General features: G+C 35.2%; 1 pseudogene; it reads right to left on the reverse strand.

The window, feature by feature from the left end:
- Positions 1-5,141: 5,141 nt before the first annotated feature.
- On the reverse strand, positions 5,142-13,588 carry LOC134376332 (olfactory receptor 52P1-like; annotated as a pseudogene).
- Between the last annotated feature and the right edge of the window lie 12,051 nt (positions 13,589-25,639).

Consider the following 25,639-nt stretch of genomic DNA (forward strand, 5'->3'; position numbering starts at 1 on the left):
ATCTCCCTGGATACCTAGCTCTTTAGTACCTGACAGAGCCACTCCAATATATACTCATTGAATAAATGGAGACAAATACTTGTTTATTGTTAAGGAAGCACACCTATTTGCTATATAGTGACATATGAAAAGTTAATCAAATACATATTCAATAAACGAACAAATAAGAATGAAGCTGTAGGAGCAAATGTAAAAAAGCCAAAGTTTCAAAGAGCTAAGTCATTTGAGAACACACAAATTTCATTAAATATTTGAAAAAATGCATACCAATGTTAATCAAAAATCAACAATTTTCAATGCAAAAAATCTTCTTCCAATGAAAATGGTCTAAAAGTAAAGGGTATTTTGAACAGAGAACTTACAGATATGCTTGAAGATAGTTCTATGCGCCATAAAAAAATGAAATTAATCTTCTTAATTAGGAAGTCTATTGGGAGTGATAACCCAAAATATTACTGTGACTATTTTTGGAAAATGCAGTCTGTAAATCCATATTATTAAATAAATTGTCAATTCTCTATTTATATCTTAATATATTTCCAGTATTTGACAGTTCATCATTTCCTTACTTGGACCTTTCTATTTTTTTTAAACTTTTTAAATTTAATTTTATTATTATTTTTTTAATTTTACCATTACATAATGTAAACATTTATTGTCGCCCTTTACCAAATTCTCACTAACACCCCTGTAAGAGAGATAGCAGACAACCTCAAATGCTCTAATATCTGAATTGTGGCTATTCCAAAAGTGGTGGAGAAAGGAAAAATAATTGAAAATCTGTTTAAAGAAATAGTAACAGAAAACTTCCCAGGTGTAGGGTGGGATACAGACCTTCAGATCTAGGAAGCTTAAAGGTCCTCAAACAGATTCAATCCAAATGAACCTCCCTAAGACACAATATGGTTAAATTTGAAAAGCTCAAAGACAAAGAATTCTGAAAGCAGAAAGAGAAAAACATCAAGTCACCTATAGGGGAACCCCCATCAGACTGACAGCAGACTTCTCAACCAAAATACTACAGGGCAGAAGAAAGTGGAATGATATATTCAAAATACCAAAAGAAAAAAAAAAAGCCAGCCAAGAATTCTTTATCCAGCAAGCTTCTCCTTTGGACATGAGGGAGAAATAGTGTATTTTTCAGACAAACAAAAGTTGTAGGAGTTCACCACCACATGACCAGCCCTGCAAGAAGTTCTCTAGGGAGTCCTTCATCTGAAATCTGAATAGTGATAACCACTATCACAAATACACAAGAAAGAGCAAAACCCACCGTTAAAACAAAAATGCCAGTGAGAAAGAGAAAGAAGCTAAATCATGCTACCTTAAATTTCCAGCCAACATTGAAGAAGAGATAAAAAACAGGAAGTAATGATCAAAAGATATTTAAATCATCTAAACGAGAAGCAATTAAGTGACAAGAATTAAACAATGCTTATCAATAACTACCCTAAATGTGAATGGATTAAACTCCACATTCAAAAGACACAGACTGACTGATTGGATTAAAAAGCTAGGCCCAAGTGTATGCTGTCATCAAGAGACCCACCTCACCTGTAGAGACACACACAGACTAAAATTGAAGAGATGGAAAAAGATGTACCATGCAAATGGAAACCAAAAATGCGTAGGAGTAGCTATTTTTATATCAGGCAATAGACATTAAACCAAACAACAACAACAACAACAACAACAACAAAAAGACAAAGAATGCCAGTATATAATGATGAAAGGATCTATCCAGCAAGAAGACATAACAATCATAAATATATATGTACCCAATACTGGAGCCCATATATATAAAACAAACACTCTTAGACTCAAAGAAAGAAACAGGCCCTAATAGGTTAATAGTAGGTGACTTGAACACCCCTCCCTCAATATGGGACAGATCCGCCAGGTAACAAATCAACAAAAAGACACAGAATTTAATCTATACCGGAGACCACCTGGACCTGGCAGATCTATGTATAGAATATTTCACCCAGCAAGTAAAGAATATACTATTTTCTCATCAGCTCTCAGAACATTCTCCAGGACAGACCACAAATTAGGCAACAAATCTGGTCTAAGCAATTTTTTTTTTTTTAAATTGAAAGCATTACAAGTATCTTTTCAGACCACAATGGACTAAAATTGGAAATTAATAATAAGCAAAACCCTGGAAACTATAGAAATATGTGAAAATTAAACAATAGGCTCCTAAATGAATTATGGGTCCAAGAAGGCATTAAACAAGAAATCAAAAAATATTCTTGAAACTAATGAAAAACCTGTGGGATACTGCAAAAACAGTACTAAGAGGCAAATTTTTTGCAACAAATGCTTACATCAAAAGAATGGAAAGTCTTCAAATAAACAACGTAATACTATGCCTCAAAGAACTTGAAAAACAACAACAACTCAAGATGGAAAGATATTCCATGCTTTTGAATTGGAAGAATTAACATTTGAAAATGTGTATACTACCCAAAGTGATCTACAGATTTAATGCAATTCTCATCAAAATACCAATGACAATCTTCACAGAAATGGAAAAAACAATCTTAACTTTCATATGGAACAAGAAAAGACCCCAAATAATCAAAGCAATCCTGAGCCAAATAAATAAAGAAAGAAAGAAAGACAGAAGCGTAACAGTAACTGACTTCAAATTATATACAAAGCTATTGTAACCAAAACACCAAGCTACTAGTTCAAAAATAGACACACAAACAAGTGCAGAAGAATTGAGAACCCAGAAATCACCCCTGAGGCTTATAGCCATTTGCTATTGGACAAAGGCAATAGAAATCTACATTGGGGAAACGACTGCTACTTCAACAAACTGGTGCTGGGAAAATTGGATATCCATATGCAGAAGAATGAAACAAGATATGCACCTCTCACCATATACTAAAATTAACTCAAAATGGATTAAAGACTTTAGTATAATACCTGAAACTGTAAAATTTCTAAGGGAAAATATACGTGAAACACTTCAGCAACTAGGTATGCACACAGAATTTATGAACATGAGCCCAGAAGCACAAGTAGCAAAAGAAAAAAAATAAACAAATGGGACTGTATCAAACTAAAAAAGCTTCTGCACTGCAAAGGAAACAATCAACAGAGTGGAATGACAACCTACAGAGCGGGAGAAAATTTTTGCTAACTATATATCTGACAAGGGAGTAATATCCATAATATACACGAAGGAACTCAAGCAATTACACAATAAAAATCCAAATAACCCATTTAAAAAATGGGTAAAAGAGCTGAATAAACATTTTTCAAAGGAAGACATACAAATGGCCAACAAGTAAATGAAAAAATGCTCAACACCACTAGTCATCGTGGAAATGCAAATTGAAACTACATTGAGATACCACCTCACCCCAGTTAAACTGGCTATAATCAAAAAGGCAGTGAATAGCAAATGCTGGTGAGGGTGTGGAGAGAAGGGAACACCCCTGCACTGTTGGTGGGACTGTAAATTAGTATAACTACCTTGGGAAACATTATGGAAGCTTCTCAGACAACTACAGATAGATATTCCATATGATCCAGCAATCCCACTTCTGGGTATATACCCAGAAGAAAGGAAATCATCATGTCGAAGGTATACCTGCACTCCCAAGTTCATCGCAGCTCTGTTTACAATAGCCAAGACATGGAACCAACAAAAATGTCTGTTAGTGGATGATTGGATAAGGAAACTGTGATATATATACACCACAGAATATTGCTCTGCCATAAAAAGAATGAAATTCCTCACTAGCAACAACATGGATGACTTGGAGACACTTATGTTGAATGAAATAAGCAAAGCACAGAATTATAAATACCACGTGTATTAACTCATAAGTGGGAGCTAAGAGAAAAAGAAGGAAGGAAAGAAAGACCACAGGGGAGCGTTAGACTTGCAGAAGGAGAGAGCATACTTTGGGCTACAAAGTGGAGTGGGGGGTGGGGGGTAGAGAGAAGGGGAGGGAGGATGGGGATAATTAGGTAGGGGACACAGGGTACAAACGTAATTTTTAGTAATGGGTATGCTTCCAGTATGAATCTGGCCTTCACATCTTAGGCACGAGGGGTGACAATGAGCTTTGTATTTCATGAATATTCATAACCAACGAAAAAGTGTTCCCTGAAGCTAAAGAAAAGGGAACCCCACGTGAATAAGTAAGATTTTCAGACATTTCAGTTTTTACTCAAGATTTCAAACTATAGTCTCAATGTTACCAGGTTGCATTGATTGGAATTTTCTCTGATAAAATAGAAAATAATTACATTTGGGCTTTTGCCAAAATATTGTAACACAATTTATCAGGTTCAGGGACTGAGGAAGACTGAAAAAATCTACCTCAATATCTAGAATAAGGAGAGCAGACATACAAGAATAAAATATAAAATACTAAGAGGAATAAGCTTCCTTGGTCATGAAGTCAATAAAATCTAAAGACTCTGTCATGGTAGACTATATTGTATAGTAGTTAAAACTATGTATTTTGAACCCAAATTCTTTGGATTCAAATTCTGCATTGTCACCTTTTAAGTGAGTTACCTTGTTCAATTTACATAACCTCTCTATGCCTCAATTTAGTAATTTTTTGAATGAGATAATAGTAATACAAATCTCACTTAGTGTATAGTTTTGTGGTCTAAAGGAGTAAATACATGTAAAAGGGTTAGTAAATGGCCCAACACAAAGTAATAATTACTCGGCCATTAAACCACAATTACTAACTTAATGGTCACTAAAAATTATCTTGAAAATAATAATTTTTACTCAAGAACTATTTTTTTAAGAGGGGATTTATAAAATATAAATTGTAAAAAAAGTCATTAATATAGTATTGCAAAGTCTGATATATTGTTTTAAACTGTTATAATAATTGGCTTACTCATTTTATATTTGTGATAGAGCAAAATATTATCAATAACATAAAATATGAAATAATAATATTAATAATAAAATACATTATTACTAATATTTATTGAAAACTTCACATAAAAAGGAATTTCTTTATTTTTAAAAGAAATAGAAAACAAAATTCAAAATGTTGAAAAAATGCACAACATTAAATACTCCTGCTATAATCCATAGCTGAATCAAAAAATAACATTTCAGGGACAAGGTTGCCACTTTCGTTTACACATCATGGCTTCATGAGCCAGAATCTGCCAACTTGAGTTTTATTTAATTTTTTAAAGTTTTTAGAAACATTCTTGTTTAGGAAGAAAAGTCCTACTACTTGGTCACGAATCTGCTTGGTCTTGATGCCATAAACCAGGGTATTAACTGCAAGAGGCAGTAGAGGGTACATACATTACGTGGATGCTTGGAGGCACCTTCTTGCCAATGCAATGAGTTATGAAGCTGAACAGCGCAGGTGTGTAGGAGACAAGAATAGTGCAGACATGGGCAGCACAGGTGCCCAGTGCTTTAGAGCCGGCATTCTGGGAAGAGAGCCTGAAGTCTGGCTGGAGGATTTTGATGTAAGATATGTCTATGAGCCCTAGGTCTAATATAATTACTGAAAGGGCTGCAGAGATTTCATGTACTCTGTTAATGAGTGTGTTGGCACTTGACAACTTCACCACAGCCATGTGTTCACAGTAGGCATGATTGATAACATATTTGGTATGATATGGCAGCCTCTTAATGAGAAGAGGACAGGGCAATAACATAATGATAGCTCGGATCAAACCAACTAGATCCATTTTAATGACCATTGATGTTGTCAGGATGGTTGTATAATGCTATGGGATGCCAATAGCTACACAGCGGTCAAAGGCCATGGCAATGAGGAAGGCTGACACAGTAATGCAAAATATGTGGATGAAATACATTTGCACTAGGCAGATATTAAGTCAATCCTCTGAGCATCAAACCAGATGATGCCAAGCATCTCGGGGACTGTGGAAGTGCTAAGAGCCATGTCATTCATTGCTAGCATGCAAAGGAGGAAATACATAGACTGGCGAGGCTTGTCTTTAGCTTAACGGTAATAAAGATTACACTGTCCTCCATTAGGGTCAGGACAGACAGGAGGAAGACAGGGATGCCAATACAACAGTGAAAATCTTGTAAACCAGGCACACCAACCAGGAAGAAAGATGAGATGTGGTAATGTGTAGCATTGGCAGCCATGTTAAAACTGGAGAGGTTGCATATTTAGTACAAAGTAGCCAGGCAAATCCCCTGTGGGCAGAAAGCAGGATTACAATGGTATTCTTCCATTGTTCTGCATGTGGGGAATCCAGATATACTTTATAATAGCCTACCTCAAGGGCTGACTGTTCTAAACCTCTGTAAATCCTTGGGTAAACCACTTCACAGTTGTCAGCCCCAGCATCTTCATCTGCAAATTAAAAGACTATTTATTTCAAATTTTTATTTTAGGAGAACAAATAAAATATTTGTTCCAAAGCCAGTGTTGGATTCTGTGATATAAGTAGTAAAAGGGGGAAACAAACAAACAAACAAAAAGCCAAGTTGTCTTTTCAAAAAAATTGAGATGAAATCTGGAGACACTAGCATAAACACACACTTATGCAAATGATAACAGGTTTTTCAATATGCAACCATTTGTTAATAATGCTGTTATCCTTAGGCAGCATAACTGAATAGTCAGAAATTCAGAGCAAGATCTCTTAACTCTAAAACATAAGAACAGAGCTTATTGAAATTAAAATTAATAAATACTTTATCATCAATCAAAGGCCAACCTATACCTATTTTACACTAATTCCTTAAGAAAATCTGAGTAAGGACAGGATAACACAACCTTATTAAAAAAAATCAAAGTTTTTATTTCTTTATGCTGTCAAATGATTTAAAGTTTCTGCATATAAACACGAGTTGTAATGAGTTTAGTATAATCTCTCAAATGCATCTGTAGCTCAGACTTGCTTCTGGTTCTGGCATCCATTTTGCCTAATGGAAGTGAAGAACAGAGCAATTACAATTCAGCCTTTTTGATCTCAGCAGCCAGAGTAGCTTTTGCTACTCCGACCACATCCTTTAATTTTGACAACAGCCCGTCTTTCTAAAGTCCAGTTTCTATCTAGTATCATAATTGTGGAATATTCATTCCACTCTTCATAACTTTTTTAAAAAATTTATAATTGTTTTTATTTACAATTGTTCCCAATATCTCAATTTCTGGTTCTGAACCCCACTAATGTGAACACTTCCGATATGTTAATAAATATTTCTAATGGAAATGCTTCTTTGTATGGATGTCCAAATAATACATGTACGAGAAAAACTTTGTATGGTTATGGTATCTGCATTCTACTGTTAAATATATGCCACTCCAGGCTTATGTTATTACCTGAGGTGTTTTCTAGTAAGGAATTGAATGAGTCATAAAATATTTCAGAAAATAATAAGAGCATAAATTTTCACCAGAATATTGAAAAGTAGTGTGGAAATTGCCGCATAACTGTAAAGACTTTAATCCCAAACAGAGTTAAGAACCTAAGGCAAAATCTAAAAATACAGAACTTTCAAAGTATGAAAAGTTTTAAAGTGTTTATTAAACCTAGGCTCTTTGCAAATCCTTAAGTGATTGTTTTCCATTTAGAAACTGGCTTGCCAAGTTCCATTCTTATATGGGCATCTGGGAGAATCAAACATACATGAGGCCAATTAGAAATGCCAGGACATAAAGTAAAGCAGAGAGTTGTGATGCAAGCAGAAAGGTAACCTTCCTAGAAATATGCACATATATTTTAGCCAGGAAACATTGCTTAATTTTACAAACAAGCATAATTGCCCTTGGTAAGCACATGTAAATATTTTTAAATAATTATCTGTTATTTTCCAGTAAATTTACTTATAAGGTAGCAACATGTCTAATCTATACCAAGAGAAAATAAGTCAAGTGACTTTCATTTTAACAGTAGAAGCTTCTTGTCAGGGACCCAAATGTGGGACACAGAGGAATTTTTGGATAACACCCCCAAATTATCATCTGCCTGTAGAGTCACCTTGCCCTGCTAGAAAGTCTTCTCTGTTGTCTCCAAGATTTTTTAAATAAAACTCTATACATGTCTATTTGTTTCAATAAGGTCATTCTTAACATTATCTTTAGCAAACAGTCTGACAGGGCAGTTGGAATACCTGCCCAGACCTCTCTGACTTCCTTTTTTGGCTATTATTCTATTTGTTTCTGAATCCTCCAAATTCCTTAAGTTTTTCGGACAGCCTGGGATTTGACATGTTGCTTGTTTCTGGGTCAATTAGTAAAGCTCTTTCCTGGATGACTGCATTGGAATATAGTGGTATTTCTATAAAGTCTTTTTTTCAATTCACTACATATTTTACAGTAATGTATTACAGTAACAACACATAAAGATACCCCAAATTAAATTCAGTAAGCTCTTGAATTCTTTTCCGTAAGATCGTATTTTATTCGGTAACAACAGCCATCCAGCCATTAAAGTAAGAAATCTCAGAATTATTTTTGACTCCTCTGTTCAACACTTCAGTCAAACATTCATTAAGTCTCTATTCTGTTAAAGATCTTACTGTATTCTTTGTGTCTATTTATTTTCATGTCAGTCTCCATCAGACTGAACACTGAAAGGAAGGTACTGAAACCCAGAAAATGCAATAAATTCTGAGGGAAGATCAGTTGTTTCTGGACATCCTCTTCAGTCTGTTAACAAATTCACAGATTTGTAATCTTGTTACTCAAACTTAAGGCTCTCCGGAGATGTTCAGTCTGTTCATAGTTATTGTAAACCCTTCATTCACTTCGACTGCCTTCTGAGAATATGTTCTTTCAGAATTTTTTCTATCATGAGTTGCATAAGCACAAACAACTCTGTAATACAGATTTACAAGGTTCTTCCATAAACAGTAAGATATTGAAATATGTACACACACACACACACACACACACACACACACACTCTCTCTCTCTAAGAGTGATTTTTATTTGGTTCCTCTTTTCCACTTCCAAATCACATTTAAATGTCCATTATGTCTCATATATTTATACTATCATTTATATGTTTACAAGTCTTCTTCACCCATTTACTTTTATCTGTTTTATCTTGAATACTGTCTTACAATCTATGACACATTGTGGATGATAATAAAGAACAACTGTTGTCCTCTGCAAATCCTCAAATAATCATTTTCCATTGCAGCATTTAGGCCTACATATATGAGTATATTGGGATGGCTAGAAAATATGACAATTTTTGTAATTGAAGCAGTGGGGACTCTACCAACTTCGTGGTTGTGGTTTCTTTGTAATAAGCTATTTTAATGCTCAGAAGGCCCCTCAGGATTGGAAGGCTGATTGGTCCCTTAGCAGGCATAACATCAAAGGGAATAGAGGACAGGGCCAGGACTAAACACAAAGCAGTAGCAATGTCCCTCTGGAACGTCCATGTTAACAATGTAAACTCCCCAGAGTTTGCATGTACAGTGTTCATGTGTTTCTCCTTTGCAGAAGAAACTCCTTTGAGGAGTCTTTAGAGACTGTCCCATGGTGCCCAGTCAAATGAGATCAAATATGTAGTTAACTGGAGAAATCTCTAAGAAGACTAAGAAGAGAAAATCAATTTAGTGTGGGCAAAGTATCAGCAAATTGAGGGAAGTACATTACAAACTCTAATTTCAGAATGACTACTACTGAATTTTAACTTATGACATAGGAACAAATTGAGGTCTTCTAAATGTGTCAAAGTGTTCAGATTATTTCATGATCTCCATTTTGAAATCATGCATCCAGTCACTTTTACTTTGCTTTTACTTGAGTTCACTATTTTACATTCTACATGTAAGTGAGATAATGCAGTATTTGTCTTTCTGTGCCCAGCTTACTTGACTTAACATAACATCCTCTAGACATACCCATGTTAGCACAAATGACGGAACTTCTGTCTTTCGTAAGGCTGAATAGTATTCTGTTGTATATATATACCAATTTTTCTCTATCAGTACAGCTTTTGATAGATGCTTTGGTTGATTTCATAACTTGGGTACTGAGAATAATGCTGCAATGAACGTAGGAATGCAGATATTTCTTAAACATATTGATTTTATTTTCTTTGCATATATACTCAGCGGTGGGATTGCTGGATCATAGAATAGTTCTTTTTCAATATTTCCAAGGAATTTCCATACCATTTTCCAAAGTGGCTATACTAATATATATATTTCCAACCAACAGTGTGCAGTGTCATTTTTCTTCTGCATCCTTGCCAACACTTGTTATATTTTGTCTTTTTGATAAAATCCATTCTAACAAGAGTGAGGAGATAGAGATCTCATTATGGTTTTAATTTGCATTTCTCTGATGATTTGTGATGTTAATTTTTTTCATACACTGTAGCAATATGTATTTCTTCACTTGAGAAATGTCTATTTATGCCCTTTGCCCATTTTATTTATTATTCATTTATTTATTATTGGAACATGCTGATTATACATATTTGTGGGGTATAGAATTGAATATGAATAAAGGTAGCACTGTGTAATGATAAAATCAGAGTAATGATCATATTCATCACTATAAGTTTTAATTATTTCTTTGTGATGTCAACATTCCTCTCCTCTTTTCTAGCCATTTAATAACATGTAGTAAATTATTGTTGATTATAGATGCCTTACTCAACTGTACACCATAGAACTTATTTTTCCTATCTACCTATGTGTTCATAAGCCAATCTCTCACTATGCCCCTTCCACCTCCTCCTTTCCAGCCTCTAATAACCATAGCTCTGCTCTCTCCTGATAGTTCAACTTATTCTTTCTTTCCTAATTTTCTTCTTTTTCTTTCTTTTCTTTTTTCTTTTTTCTTTTTTTTTTTTTTCGGTTGTTATTTTCCTTTATTTCCCACTTATGAGTAAGAACATGTGGTATATCTCTTTCTGCACCTGGCTTATTTCACTTAACATAGTTTTCTCTGAGCTCATTCATCCTGCTGTGAATGGCAGAATTTCATTCTTTTTTATAGCAGAGTAGTATTCCAATGTGTATACATACTACATTTTCTTTATCCAATCATGTTTAAATTGTTTTCATATCTTTGTTTATTGTAAACAGAGCTGTGATAAACATGGGAGTGCAGGTATCTCTTTAACATGATGATTTCCATTCCTATGGGTATATATCCAGAAGTGGGATTGCTGGATCATACTGTAGTTCTATCAGTAGTTGTTTGAGGAAACTTCACACTTTTTTTTTGTAATGACTCGACTAATTTACCATCCCACTTACAGTGCAGAAGAGTTCCCTTTTCTCCACATCCTTGTCAGCATTTATTATTTTCTGTCTTTTGGATAATAGCCAGTATAACTGGGGAGAGATGATGAGATATCTAAATTGAGATAATTTAGATTTGTTTTACACTTCTCTGAAGATTAGTGTGGGGAAAATAGGATAATTTAGCCAGGCTCCCTCAGCTTAGGTCTGGTTTGGGGTTGAGAAGCACATTTCTTGTAAACAAGTTGTGTGTGGGTGGAGTTAATGTGCATGTGCACCCACGTATCTTTTTAGTTAATTGCTATTGTGTGTTCTTCAGTTTTTGAAGCAGGAGCTGGCCGGCAGAGCTCGCATCTAAAAATAGAGCATGTCTACTCTGCTGGCAGCTGCTCAGTTTCCCTTTGGACCTTGCCAGCTGTAGTTGAGTTTTTGAGTTTCTTTTGTACTGCCTAGCTCCAAGATGTGTGTGTGCTGAATAAAGGCTATTCTTTCTTCAACCAAGGCTCCGAGGACCTTTTTGCCAGTTACCTAGCTCATATACCTGCATGTGAAGGGTTTGCGAATGGCCTCGAGGGGTCTGTGAGCTCTAGACCCAGCCCTAGCTCTACAATTGGTTCTGTGAGCAGGATTCTGAGCAGGTACAGGAGCCAAGAAGCCCTTGGAGAAGGAAGAAATGTGGCTACTTTTGAACATGTTGTGCCCAGTGGCCACTTTCCTGTTGATCAGGATCTGCTTGCTGCTTGCTGTAATGCAAGGCAGCATAGACCTGGCACTGAAGTAGAAAGCCTCTTGGGAGGTGGAGGAAATGTGCCCAGTGGCCACTTTTCTGCTGACCAGAGCCTGGCTGCTGCTCACTCTGATGCAAGTTGATCAAGATCTGAAGTGGAAAGCAGAGTTGTTGGCGGAAGACGTGCAGCAACTGGAAGATTTGAAGTGGAAAGCAGAGTCATTGGAAGCACAGATAGATGTCCTGGAGGATGACGTGCAGTGACAGGCCACTCTTGCTTCTCACACCAAGGAGGACGACCAACCCAGTGGTGAGTTGGGAGAGACCGTGTGTCCCCAGTGACAACCTGTCACGCACCAGAAAATGAAGCATGAGCAGCCTATAGGACCAGGCAGGCAACCAGTGGGCATCCACAGGTGACCTAATTTACCACCTATGTCCCATATCCCCAGGTTGAATTAGTTGACTTGGGGAGATGGTTTTGGCAGAAACAGGGGGAGCCCCTGGGTTCTTGGCTGTTGCAGTATTGGGACCTAGGGGTGGATAATGTGGTATGCTATGGTGAGGAGATGGAACCATTAGCCTTCATCACCATGCACTCATCTCATAGGCAGCAGCTACAGAATAGCCGCTGATATGCACAAGGTCCAGGTAATCAATCCTTTATAGAATGGGTGAGTGCAGCTGCCTGAACCATGTGGGCAAATGCTGGAGAACTGCCTAAGATTGTTAGTAAATGGCAAACATATGCTGAGTTGGCTCAAATAATTCGAGAGCTGGGGATGCGGCAGTCCATGTTTGATGTGAACACTCGGGGCCGGGACAATGAAAATTTTACAGGCAGCATGAGAGACGTAGTACTGCAAAATGCCCTGTCAACGTCCTTTGGGTCACTGATGACCATACTGGCCCCATACATTCGTCGTCCTACACATGAAGTAACGACCATGATAGCCAGCTTGGGTGAAGAAGAGGAGAGGAGACAAGCAAAAGGGGTCCAAAAGGTGGCTAAGATCAAATTCCCAAGAAATGCTCAGGATTTTATCCCAAAGGGACCAAGCAAGACTAGCCATAAGCAGATGTGGCTTGACTTGCTTTCAGCAGGCATTGATAGCAAGAAAATTGACTGGCAGCCAAATGCTGTTCTGTTTGCCTTGTGGCAACAATTGTGCCCTGAACAGCGTTTCACCAAACATCCAGAAACAGGTAGCAAGGTATGCTCAGTGGATTTAAAAAAAAAAAAAAAACTTATTACTCCTGAGGAGGTGGATGAACTGTTCCATTTCGAATAGGGAGCAGGCCAAGGTACTAGTCTTTTGGGGGCAGGCGAGGACCAGAGGCCTCATGCTGAATTGGCGATAATGAAGCTTAATCCTGTGAGCATCAAACCAGAAGATGCCAAGCATCTTGGGGGCTCTGGAAGTGCTAAGAGCCATGTCATTTATTGCTAGCATGCAAAGGAAGAAATACATAGGTTGGTGGAGGCTTGGCTCTAGCTTGATAGTAACAATTATTACACTGTTCCCTATTAGGGTCAGGACAAACAGGAGGAAGATAGGGATGCCAATCCAACAGTGAAAATCTTGCAAACCAGGAACACCAACCAGGAAGAAAGATGAGATATGGTAATGTGTAGCATTGGCAGCCATGTTAAAGCTGGAGAGGTTGCATATTTAGTACAAAGTAGCCAGGCAAATCCCCTGTGGGCGGACAGCAGAATGACAGATTGACTCTTCCAATTTCCTGCATGTGGCAATTCTAGAAGCATTCTCCAATAGCCTATCTGCAATTCTAGAAGCATTCTCCAATAGCCTATCTGTATGAGTTTTAGCTCATTCTTCTCTAAAACTTCCATAAGTCCTTCGGTAAATCACTTCACCAGGCTGAGCCTCAGTATCTTCATCTGAAAACAAAATTGAGTTAAGTTCTTTCTTAATTTCCTCTTTTCTGTGCTGTTTTATTCTATTCTACATTTTCATTTTTATTCTCTAGTAAGTAAATATTTAGCGATAAAATGTTCCCATCTTTGAGTCTATGAATTTTTGGATTTTGTATTATAGACAATCTTACATAATGTCTTCTGCTCTCAGGGAACTTGTTATCAAGTGTGGAACTACATATAGAAACACACACATGCAGGTGCAAATATATAATAATCCGCAGGTTGCATAAAAGGTAATTGATGTTATAACAATATACTAGTCCTCAGACGACTTAACCAAATAATCAGGAATGCTGGAAAGGAAATCTTAACAACCAAATATAACCAAAGATTTTTAGAACACCAAAAAATAAACTCCCATCTCAGTCATGATTTATACTTATTTCATTATAAATCTTAAGAATAATTAGAATATTGACAGGATAATAGAAATTTACTTTTAAACTAAAGACTACTAGCTGAAAATAGGAGGACAATGCAAATCAATAATTAGAAGTTTAAATGCATATTCCCTAGGTACTTTTTTTTTTTTTTTTTTTGGCAATGGTTTTAGCCCACACTACTTGGCTTTTCTATGTTTAAACATCACATACTTATACAACTTTATATATTGATTCATCCAATTTTATTAAGTGTATACTACGTGCCAAGCAATAAGGATGAACTGGCTTTTATGAGCCACCAAAGAAAAGTTAACTTCTTTTGACATCCTGTAAAATTACATATCATAACTTGTTTTAAAAAGATTTACATATGAATTAATTTAGCATTACACATGTTAAAACAAAATGCTGTAAATAAGTTACCTGTCCCTCCAAAATGAGTGTGAAAATTTTATGTTTTTCAGTCTTTCAGTCTATTAAAACATTGCCATAAATATGCACATTAGCAGTTAATGGGATAATATAAGCCCGTTCAGTGCTTTGTTCACCCGTCAGTTCTTGTCCTCTCTCTGGCTTTGGTGTCTGTCTTGCTGACTGCAGTGAAGAGCAAAGCAACCAAATCCAGTCCTCCAGGTCTCAGCATCACAGCCACCTCCCTATGACTTTTTCTCTGAACTAGTCCTTCAGTTCTGATAACTGCCCGTTTTCTTTCCTCCTAGGACGCAGTCTCCTCTTAGCATCGTAATTCTGGAATGTGCACCCCAGCTTTGTAATATGCCTTTTTTTATTTTTGGTTGCTCCCAACATCTAGATTCCTCCTCCTGAACGTTCAGTAAATATTAATAAATATTCTTGACAACTCCTCTTTATTTGGATTTTCAAACAATATCTGTATGGGGAAAAAAAAATCTTTCTAATTACACTACGTGCCTTCTATTAAACATACACTACTCAGAACCTATGTGAGTAAGTATCTGAGGTATTTCCTTGTAAAAGAGTGAGAATTAAAATTTGAGTCAGTTATTAAAAATGCTTCAAAAGAGTTCAGAGTTTGAATCTTATCCCATATATGGAAACCCAGAGTTCTGGTAATTTCCACATCAGAGGTGAGTCTTATAAGCTTAGAGAGCAATAAGAAATTGAGGTAAAAATCAGGGAGTATTGAATGTTTAAAATATGAAACATTTTTAAATGTAATAAGAAGAGTACCTGGTACCTTTCTAGGTTTATCCATGTTCCATGATTTTTTATGCTTTTAAGAGAACTGAAATTTCAAGAGGCTGTTTGGCAGAGAACTAGGAGTACAATGAGAAAAGTAATACATCTACAAATAAAAACTTAATACTTAACTTAGAAAATTACATTGGAAAAAAATCAAGGTTATTTACTTTTTGATTCACATATTAACTCATTAATAAGTTATGTCTTTTACTTGTCAACACATTTCCTTTAAGATAATACTAAGGAAAGATGTTAAGTCACTTTGCCTTATCCAGGTGACAGCCTCCCTTGAGGACAATAGGATGCGTGACACAGAGGGAGTTGCAAAGAACAACTCTAAGAACATAGCTACCTATACTGTCTTCTCCTAGGCCTATTTTGAATGAAATCCATGAGATCATTCAATTCTTATATTTATCAGACAGACTGCCCATCCCCATCCTGCCCATCCCCATCCCCCAGCTTCCTGTTGTTTCTGTCATTGTGTCTCTTTCTGAAACATACAGATGGCACATTCCATCTGCCACCTGGGCTTTGGCAATTTACCTGCATCTGGGTCATTTCACAGAGTTCTTTGCCTGAAAAATGTCCTTTCTGAGAGCATGGTGCTAGTGGAACATGTGACATATATACTTATGAATAAGTATATATGCTTACGGATAAGTATATATGTCTACGAAAGGTCTTAAATTATCTCACTTCAAAATTTCCTAAACAATATTCATTATTTCTCCGCAAATCTCCTATCATCTGATTATATCTTATTTGCTGGCACAGCAGCCACACCCCTCTACCTTTGGAACATTAATATTCCAGTCAAGTATTCATTAAATCTTACTGTATTCAATTATCTGATATCCATCAAATATAGCATAACATCTATCGCCATCTCCTTTAGCTATGATTTCATTAATTTCCACAGTCTATAGCACAAATTACTAATTTCCCTTGTTTCTGTTTATTTTTTTCTTATAAAATCCATCTTCTGACATTCACTCATCCTTCCTATAATCAAATATGATGATTTTACTTAAAAATCTTACCATTAAAAGCATCTTTTTTACTTTGAAACAATATTCATTTATTCTTTAACCTCTACCTACCAATCTCTAGCCCCCCAAGCTTGCCTCTACTTCCTTCAACATGTTGCAGAACAAATCACATTTCTGGGACCACACTACATGGTTTTATTTTCTATGTCTTTAAACTTACCCCACCTTTGGACTAGATTACACATTTCCTTGTTGGATTAATCCACTTCTACTTTCCTTTTTAATCTTTGCTTAGCATTCTCTAATTCTAAAGTCTATGCTGTCTGTATCGAACAGTTAATAACCCAACCTTTGCAATAGTAATACCTTGGAAACATGTTGATGAGCACACTTACCAGATCTTTTGGTAACTATCATTTATGTCCTCCAACTACTCAACTATTACAGAAAACATGAAATTAAAAAAAAAAATCCTAAATGGCTTTGTTTCTTCAGTATTTAGCTCTTGATATAGTAAAAGCAATTAATTTTATTGTTGTTGCTAGTAATTTTGATGTTGACTAAGACATTGTTTATGCCTGATAACATCACATTACAATAGTGTAAACATTGCTTTTTATCATGAGAGCATTTGATCTTTTATGCCTGCAAATGGAGAAAATAGTGGTTCTAGGCAGCCTAAATAGCCGATCTTCATCAAATTCATTCATCCTGCAGTCTAATCAAAGATATTATGTTCTCTTTATTCTCATCAATGCTGAGCTTCCTTTTATAGAGCACTGTAGTTTGGAGGCATAATGTTACCCATCAAATATCCCAGTATGTGGATTCCTAACAGGGTAAACAGGAGATTATTAAGGCATTGTGAATATCATTCCATGACTACATTTCCTAGTGACAGACATAAGTTCAAAATATCTTTTCTTCTGTTTCCACATAAATGATCTTGTATATATACATATATTTATTATTCTGCATTTTGTATTAATTCCAGAAGTTGTTATTCCAAATTTTGCTACCATTCAAGGAATAGGTCAAATAAATTAAAATAGTAAAGGGCAACAATTTAAGTATCAAATTTATTTTTTTTTTCAGCATAGAACTACCATTTAATCCAGCAATCCCATTTCTGGGTATATACCCAAAGGATTGTAAATCATTCTGTCAAAGGGACACCTGCACTCCCATATGCATCACTGCTCTATTTACAATAGCCAATATATGGAAATAATCTAAATGTTCAACAATGGAAGACAGAATAAGGAAAGTGGTATGTATATGCAATGCAATACTACTCAGCCATGAAAAAGAATGGAATTCTGCCATTTGCAGCAAAATGGATCGGCCTTGGAGAAAATCATGTTAAGTGAAATAATCCAGGCACAGAAAGAGAAATATTGCATATGCTCACTCATAAATGGAAGCTAATACAGAAAGAAAGACCATAATAGTATTTGAACTTTCAGAAGGAAGGAAAAGACCTATAGTTACTAGAGGTAGGAAAGGGAGAGGGGGTAAGGGTTTAGAGAGTAATTGGCTTAGGGACACAAAGAATGATTATAACTTGTAATAATGAAAATGCTAATAATAGTGATTTAATCATCACATACTGTACACTAATACTTTTTCTTTTTCTTTTTTGTCTTTTTCGTGACCGGCACTCAGCCAGTGAGTGCACCAGCCATTCCTATATAGGATCCGAACCCGCAGCGGGAGCATCGCTGCGCTCCCAGCGCCGCACTCTCCTGAGTGCGCCACAGGCTCGGCCCTACTGTACACTAATACTGATAGTCAACTCTGTACCCCTAAATATATATTATCAATTATGTTTCAAATCAAAAAATAAATTAACAAAAATAAAATAAAATATCACTAGAAATGCAAAAAAAAAGTGAAAACTTGATTATATTGTGAAAAATAATTATACCAATTTATTTTCCCATCAATAAAATAGACCCCCCCGAAATACTTAACTCATGACTACAACTTCATCTTCATCCCACAAAATTCTAAGCCATTATCTCATCTCAAAATGAAAAGAGAATAAGAAATTTAAAAAAATAATAATTATTTTCTTAATTAAGTTTTTGTCTTAAATTGCTGAAATTTGGGAGTGCTCATGCATCTCATTCCTTGTACTCTTATTTTTTATCTCATTACACTTTCGTACCACCCACTTAAACCATTATTCATTATCATCTTTTTGTTTGTTTGTTTTGGCAGCTGGCTGATATGGGGATCTGAACCCATGACCTTGGGATTATAAGGCTGCACTCTAACCAAATGAGATAATGAGCCAGCTTGTCATTATTATCTTTGAGGTCGAAAAACTAGATCTCAGACCCATATTCATTGAAGACTGTGATATGTCTTATATTTTACAATTCCAATTGCATTATTGTTATATTCGAGGATGATTTAAATACATATAACCCTTTCTACTCCACTTGCCACTCAGCATTCTCACTTTCCTTCCTCCATGATCAATTCCACTACATTCTACAAGACCACACACACATTTATTATCACCTATAACTGTACATACTCTGAAAGTTTAAATTCCGACTTACTTCATCATGGCTACAGTCTCCTATTCTTCTCCCGTGTGTTCTAACACCCAGCATAAATTCCTACTCTCTAGATAGATACAGACTAAAATATCACTTAATAGTTTTAATCATCTGCATACTCACACATCTTTTTCCATTTTCTTTCTCATCTCTTTTGTAACTCCACAGAATTGTACCCAATTCTTTTACTTCTGCATCTACGCTCCTGAACACAATTGGGAAAATCATATAGCTGTGGAGAATAGTATCATTTAAATTAAATCTCAGCTTCCCTAACTCTAAAATGTGGATAATAAAAATATTTAAAAACAAATTTATTGTGTTGTTGTGAGGATTATATAAGCTAATATATGTGAAATGCTTAGTCTGCCACCTGGCACATAGTGAGCACCTAATAAATGTTAGCTATTATCATGGGAAACAATATTCAAATAACACTCCTTAGGTGGAAATTCTGGTTATGCTACTAAATAGGTGTTAGATCTCCACAAAACTATTTGATCTCTCAATACACTGGGTTCTCAATAAGTATAATAAAATAATAATAATGAGTACTCATTGAAGTGTTTTTTTATAATAAAAGTATGTAAATAGAAGAATACACGTTTAGAACAGGAAACACTCAACACATGCTATTAATAGATTTTATTACCCACACTCACTATCTTGTGTTTGTATAAAATTAGATATTACTTCTCAGAAGGGAAAATTGTTAAGAATTATAAGTTGCCAGTAAATTCCTATTCCACACATAAACATTCTTAGATGTGCACTCCTCCTTATTATCCCCATCCTAAAAGAGAAGAGGTCCTTTCCCATCTCCATAGTTAACTATCCACCTATACGTGTCCCAGACGTCATCTTTTAGACTCCGCAGGGGTGTCAATAGACTCTGTTCTGTTAAATTTAAACCTTCTGCCACGACTGCATTATCTTAGTGAGTTGCACTGACTTTAAAACAAACCCGTTCATTTTTAGCAGCTCTCTACTTGCCTCAAGCCATGTTTCTTGAAAGAAAATGAAGACGTCTCTATTTATTTCTTAACACTAATCTATTGCCCCTACAAATACAGTGATACTCCTTTTGCAGAGGAGCACAGCAATTACTGAATAACTGAGAATATCACCATGTCCCTGAATTGTTCTGTATATATTTATTTTCATGTTTGTATCCTTCATGAAACTGAGTGTCACAAAAAAGAAAATACTGAAACCCAGAAAGCTCTCATTAAATTCCAAGGGAAAACTTGAAGCTTTTGCACACCCTCCACAGCCTAAGTATTTTACAGTTTTTTATCCTGCTACTCAAACTTTTGACTCCCAAGAGACGGTCAGTATTTCCATAATAATTTTCTACCCTTGGTTTTCCTCAACAACTTTCTTAGAATATATTCTTTCAACATCATGACTACCATGAGTTTCAAAAGTAGAAATGATCCTGTTCCAGAGATTTCTTTGTGTCCTTGCAGAAAAGGGACACGATACTAGTCCACTACTTTTTTAACCTCTGAGAACATCAGTTTTTTATTCTCTAATACCAAATCATACTACTCAAACACTGTTTATGTCTTCAAAAAAGGTATTATGGTTTTTCTGTCTACAAATCTTCATTGCCCACTTGACTTCTAAATGCTTCATCTCAAATAATACCTCACATTATAACATGAACAGTAACTCTCTGTAAATCCTCAAATCAATGTTTTCCATTGTAGTGTCCAGACTAAGCCACTTACCTGGAAAAGGTTAAAATATATGACAGCGGCGGCTTTCAAGCATCGAGTTCTCTGTGGAAAAGTAGCTCTGGTTGCCTTGTAAAGGGATATTATGATACTCAGTTGTTTCATCAGGTTTTGGAAGGCACAGAGGTCCGCTGATTATATACGCAGGAAACAAAAGCAGCGTGAAAACCAGCCTTGGCCAGGACTATGCACGTACATTTTAACACAAAAGCAGAAATATTACACTGTAAATTCTTTAGCACTGGTATTTGGATGGAGCTTATCTGTTTCTACTTTGGATAATACTGTCCCTAGGGACAGTCCCATGATACCCAGCTTTACTGGAGTGTGAATTAAATGTTTAGACTGCAGCTAATGATGTAAGAAAACCAAGAAGTGCAAATGAGTTTAATACAGACATGCAGACTGAAAAGCAAGAGAAGGGCATTGAAAACCCTACTCTGGCTCAAAAGCATTCGATACTAATACAGGGCGCAAGAAATAATAAGGCCACTGAGATCTGAACACTCAAGATATTTCAAGATCTCCATTCTATTATTTTGTTGCCCTTGCACCATCTTACTGTGACGTAATTTCTATACATCCAGTCACTTCATGATCGCCCCCCCTCCCAAATTCAATGTGCACAGATGAACTGAAAGCCTCAGGCATATTTGTAGTTTCTTCAGAATTAGTGAGAAAATAGTTGCTCTCCAGAATAGCAACATTTATCTATTCTCCTATCAGCGGTTCAAAAGAGATTGCAATTCCTGCATCTCTTGGTTTTGAGCTTCTGATATCTTCTGGTCTAATACAGTAATTAAATGATACTTCACTTATTCCTATATTTCAGTTATGACATTTCTTTAATGCATCTGAACACACTTTCACATGCTGCAGAGCCTTGTGATTTTCTCTCATGTAGTTGGTTTAATGAATTGTTTATATTGATTGTTGATCCTCAGTATTTTTATTGTGTGCAAGTGCCTCTTGGATATTTACCTAATACTTATCAGTGGTAAACGTTGACAATAACTTCTAATTGGCTCTTAACATTGTCTATAATGCCCCTAGTTGAAAAAAAAATGATCCTTTTTGATGTCAGTTCATCCAAATTTGCCTATGATTTTGCTCTGGGATTTCTTTTCTTTCTTTTTACATTTTTTTTTTTTTCCTCACACCTGTGTCACTAAGTCATGTTACTGCTTTATCTTCTAATTTTATAGTTTTAACATTCACACCTTGGTATTTTGTTCATCTGAAGTTCTTCTTTCCATATGATGCATGGTAAATATCCGGTTTTACTTTTCTTCTTATTATATAAGCCATTTCTACAGAGCCAACTAAAAGATGTTTGTTCTTTATTTGGGATGCAAACTTAAATATATATTGATTTCCAATATGCAAATAGGCCTACCTCTACATTCTCCAGTTGATTCTACTGCTCTCATTAACTGTTTTTGTACCCGTACCTTGTTCCACTTATTACCATTATTTGCAATATTAATTCATTTTAGTAGAGAGTTTGATGTTGAGTGATCCTTACATTTTTGGTGTAAATCTTATTTGACAATGATATTTTGCTCATGTGATATCTGACGATTTGTGTTAACAAATATTTGGCAGTATATTCACATCAATATTCTGAAATCACATGGATTTAAAATTTGTATTCTTGTATGTCATATTCATTAAAAATAATGTATCTATTGGCCTGATAACAAAGTATTGTTATTATAACTTATTGGAATCATTTGGCCTTGTGAATTTTTTTGAACCATGAGTCCTTTAAAAGCACTTTGGTTTAATTTGCAAATATTTGACACACAACTAACTTTTGTTGTTGATTTATGTTTATGTTTTATTGCAACCTAAGAAAATAACTTAGTAAATAAGCACATGTTTTAAGTCCTTTGAACGTTATTGAATCTTTCTCTGTGGTCCAGAAGATAGTGTATTTTGTTGAATGCTCATTTGTGAGTGAAAAAAAAAGTATATTCTGCACTTACTACCATATTCTCCAAATGATCATTAGGCTAAGGTAATGTCTAGTGCTGTTCAGACCTGCAACATCCTTTCTGTTTTATTCGTTAAATCAATAATTGAGACAGGAATGTCAACATGTCAGAAAGAAATATTGCTTTGTATATTTCGCCTATTAATTTTATCAGTTTGGATTGAATATATTTTGAAAATCTACAAATAGATCCATTTAGATCTAGAATTATTTTGTCTTCTTAGTGATTAGACATTTTTGTCATAGCTAAATGTCCCTCTTTAGCACTCATATTACTCATCTTGAAGTATCATTTAATACTCATGATACAGCAACTTGTATATAGTTAATACTTATTGGTTATAACCTTTCTATATTTTCACTTTATCCTAGCAATGTTTTTATTTTGTAATGTCATCTGTCTTGTTTAAAACATGAATACCCTTAACTTTTGCATTTTATTTGGTGTGACAACCTATATCTCTGAAATTAACTTTAAAAAATAATTATTAGTATGTTTAGGTTAAATTCTACCGCCTTAAAATTTATTTTCTTTCTTTAACTTTTTTTTTTCATTTTAACGTTTCCATATATATATTTGTGGGGTACAGTGTGTTGTTTCAATACATACATATATGACACAATGATTCACTTAGAGTAATAGCCCATTAGTCCACCACTTATTCTCTGTGCTGCTCCCTCACCTGCGGGCATTTGGTAACTGTTTGTGAGATCATGCGGTATTTGTCTTTCTGTGCCTGACTGACATCACTTAACATGATGGGTTCCAATTCTGTCCATGTTGCTGCAAATGATAGGATATCATTTTTTTAAATCAAATAGTATTCCATTGTATAAATACACCATGTTAAAAAAAAATATATCCCTTCATCCATAGATGGAAATTTAGGTTGATTCCATCTCTTGGCTATTGTGAATACAGGTATCTTTTCGATATATTGATTTTACTTCCTTTCAGTATGTACCCGGTAGTGATAAGCTGGGTAATAAGGTAGATCTATTTTTAGTTCTCTGAGTAAACTCTATATTGTTTTCTACAATGACTACCAATTTACATTCCCACCAACAACGTAGAAGAGTTTTCTTTTCTCTGCATCCTTGCCAGCATTTGTTATTTTCTGTCTTGTTGGTAATAGTCATTCTAACTGGAGTGAGATGACATCACATTTTTGGTTTTAATTTGCATTTCCCTTATGATTAGTGATTTTCAGCATTTTGTGATGTGCTTGTGGGCCATTTGAATGTCGTCTTTGAGAAATGCCTGCTCTTCTTTAATTGAATTGTTTGGGTATTCTTTTAGTGTGTGTTATTTTTGTTTGTTTGATTTTTCTGTAGTGTTGCTTGACTTCCTTATCTATCCTGGATGTTAGCCCTTGTCTTATATCAAATTTGCAAACACTGTCTCCCATTCTGGAGGTTGTCTCTCCATTTTGCTGATAGTGTCCCTTGATGTGCAGAAGTTTTTCAGTTTGATGTAGTCCCATTTGTGCATTTTTGCTTTAGTTGCCTGTGCCTTTACAGTCTTGTTCAAAAAAACTCTGCCCACTTCCATTTTGTGTAGAATTTTTCCAATGTTTTCTTCTAGAAGTTTCAAATTCAAGTTTGAATCCATTTTGAATTGATTTTTTGTGTTTGGGTATAGATAGGAGTCTTGTTTCAGTCTTACATGTGCGGATATACAGTATTCCCAGCACCATTTCTTGAACAGTCTGTCCTTTTCCCAGTGCAAATTTTAGGCACCTTTGTCTAAAGTCAGTTGGCTGTAAGCATGTGGGTTTAATTTTGGACTCTCTATTCTGTTCCATTGATTGATTTGTCTGTTTCTATGCCAGTACCATGTAGTTTGGGTTGCTATAGCATTATAATATATTTCAAAATCAGGTAGTGTGATGCCTCCAACTTTGTTTTTTTTTTTTTTTGAAGACTCCTTTAGCTTTCTGAGGTTTTTGTGCTTCCATACGAATTTAAGATCTTTGTTCAAATCTCTGTTAAGAATTCATTGGTATATTGATAGTGATTGCATCAAATACTAAGATTGCTTTGGCTAATATGGACATTTTCATGATGTTAATTCTTCCAACCCATGAATATGGGATATCCTTCTATTTATTTGTACCTTTTTTGTTGCAATCTTTGACCTATGTTAAATATGTTCTTTGGTATTTCATTTTTTTTTTTTTTTGATGGCTATTCTAAATAGGATTACTTTCTTGATTTGTTCATTTAATTCCTTGAGGTACAATGTTAGGTTGTTTATTTGTTATTTTTCTTATTTTTTTGGTGTAAGTGCTTACTGCTATAATCTTCCCACTTAGAACTGCTTTCGCTGTATCCCATAGGTTCTCCTATGCTGTGTTTTCAATTTCATTTTTCTTGAGGAATTTTTTAACTTACTTTTTGATTTCTTCTTTTACCCATTCATTGTTTAGGAACATGTTGTTTGATTTCTATATATTTGTACAGTAAACAGTGTCCTTTTTGTTGCTGATTTCTAGTTTTATTCCATTGGGGTTGGACAAGACAGTTGATATCATTTCAACTTATTTTTATATTTGTTGAGATGTGTTTTGTGACCTAAGATATGGGTTATTCGAGAGATGTTCCTTGTGCTGCTAAGAAAAATGTGCATTCTGAAGCTGTTAGATGAAATGTTCTATAAATGTCTGTAAGATCCAATTGACTTAAAGTTTAATTCTGATGTTTCTTGGTTAATTATCTGTCTGGATGATCTTTCTGTTGCTGAAAGTGGGATATTGAAGTCCCAACTATGATTGTGTTGGAGTCTCTCTCTCTGGTTAACCCTAGCAGTAATTGCTTTCTATTCAGGGTGTCTGGGAGTTGGTTAAATATACATTTA

Source organism: Cynocephalus volans, chromosome 4 (assembly GCF_027409185.1).
Source record: "Cynocephalus volans isolate mCynVol1 chromosome 4, mCynVol1.pri, whole genome shotgun sequence".
NCBI lineage: Eukaryota > Metazoa > Chordata > Mammalia > Dermoptera > Cynocephalidae > Cynocephalus > Cynocephalus volans.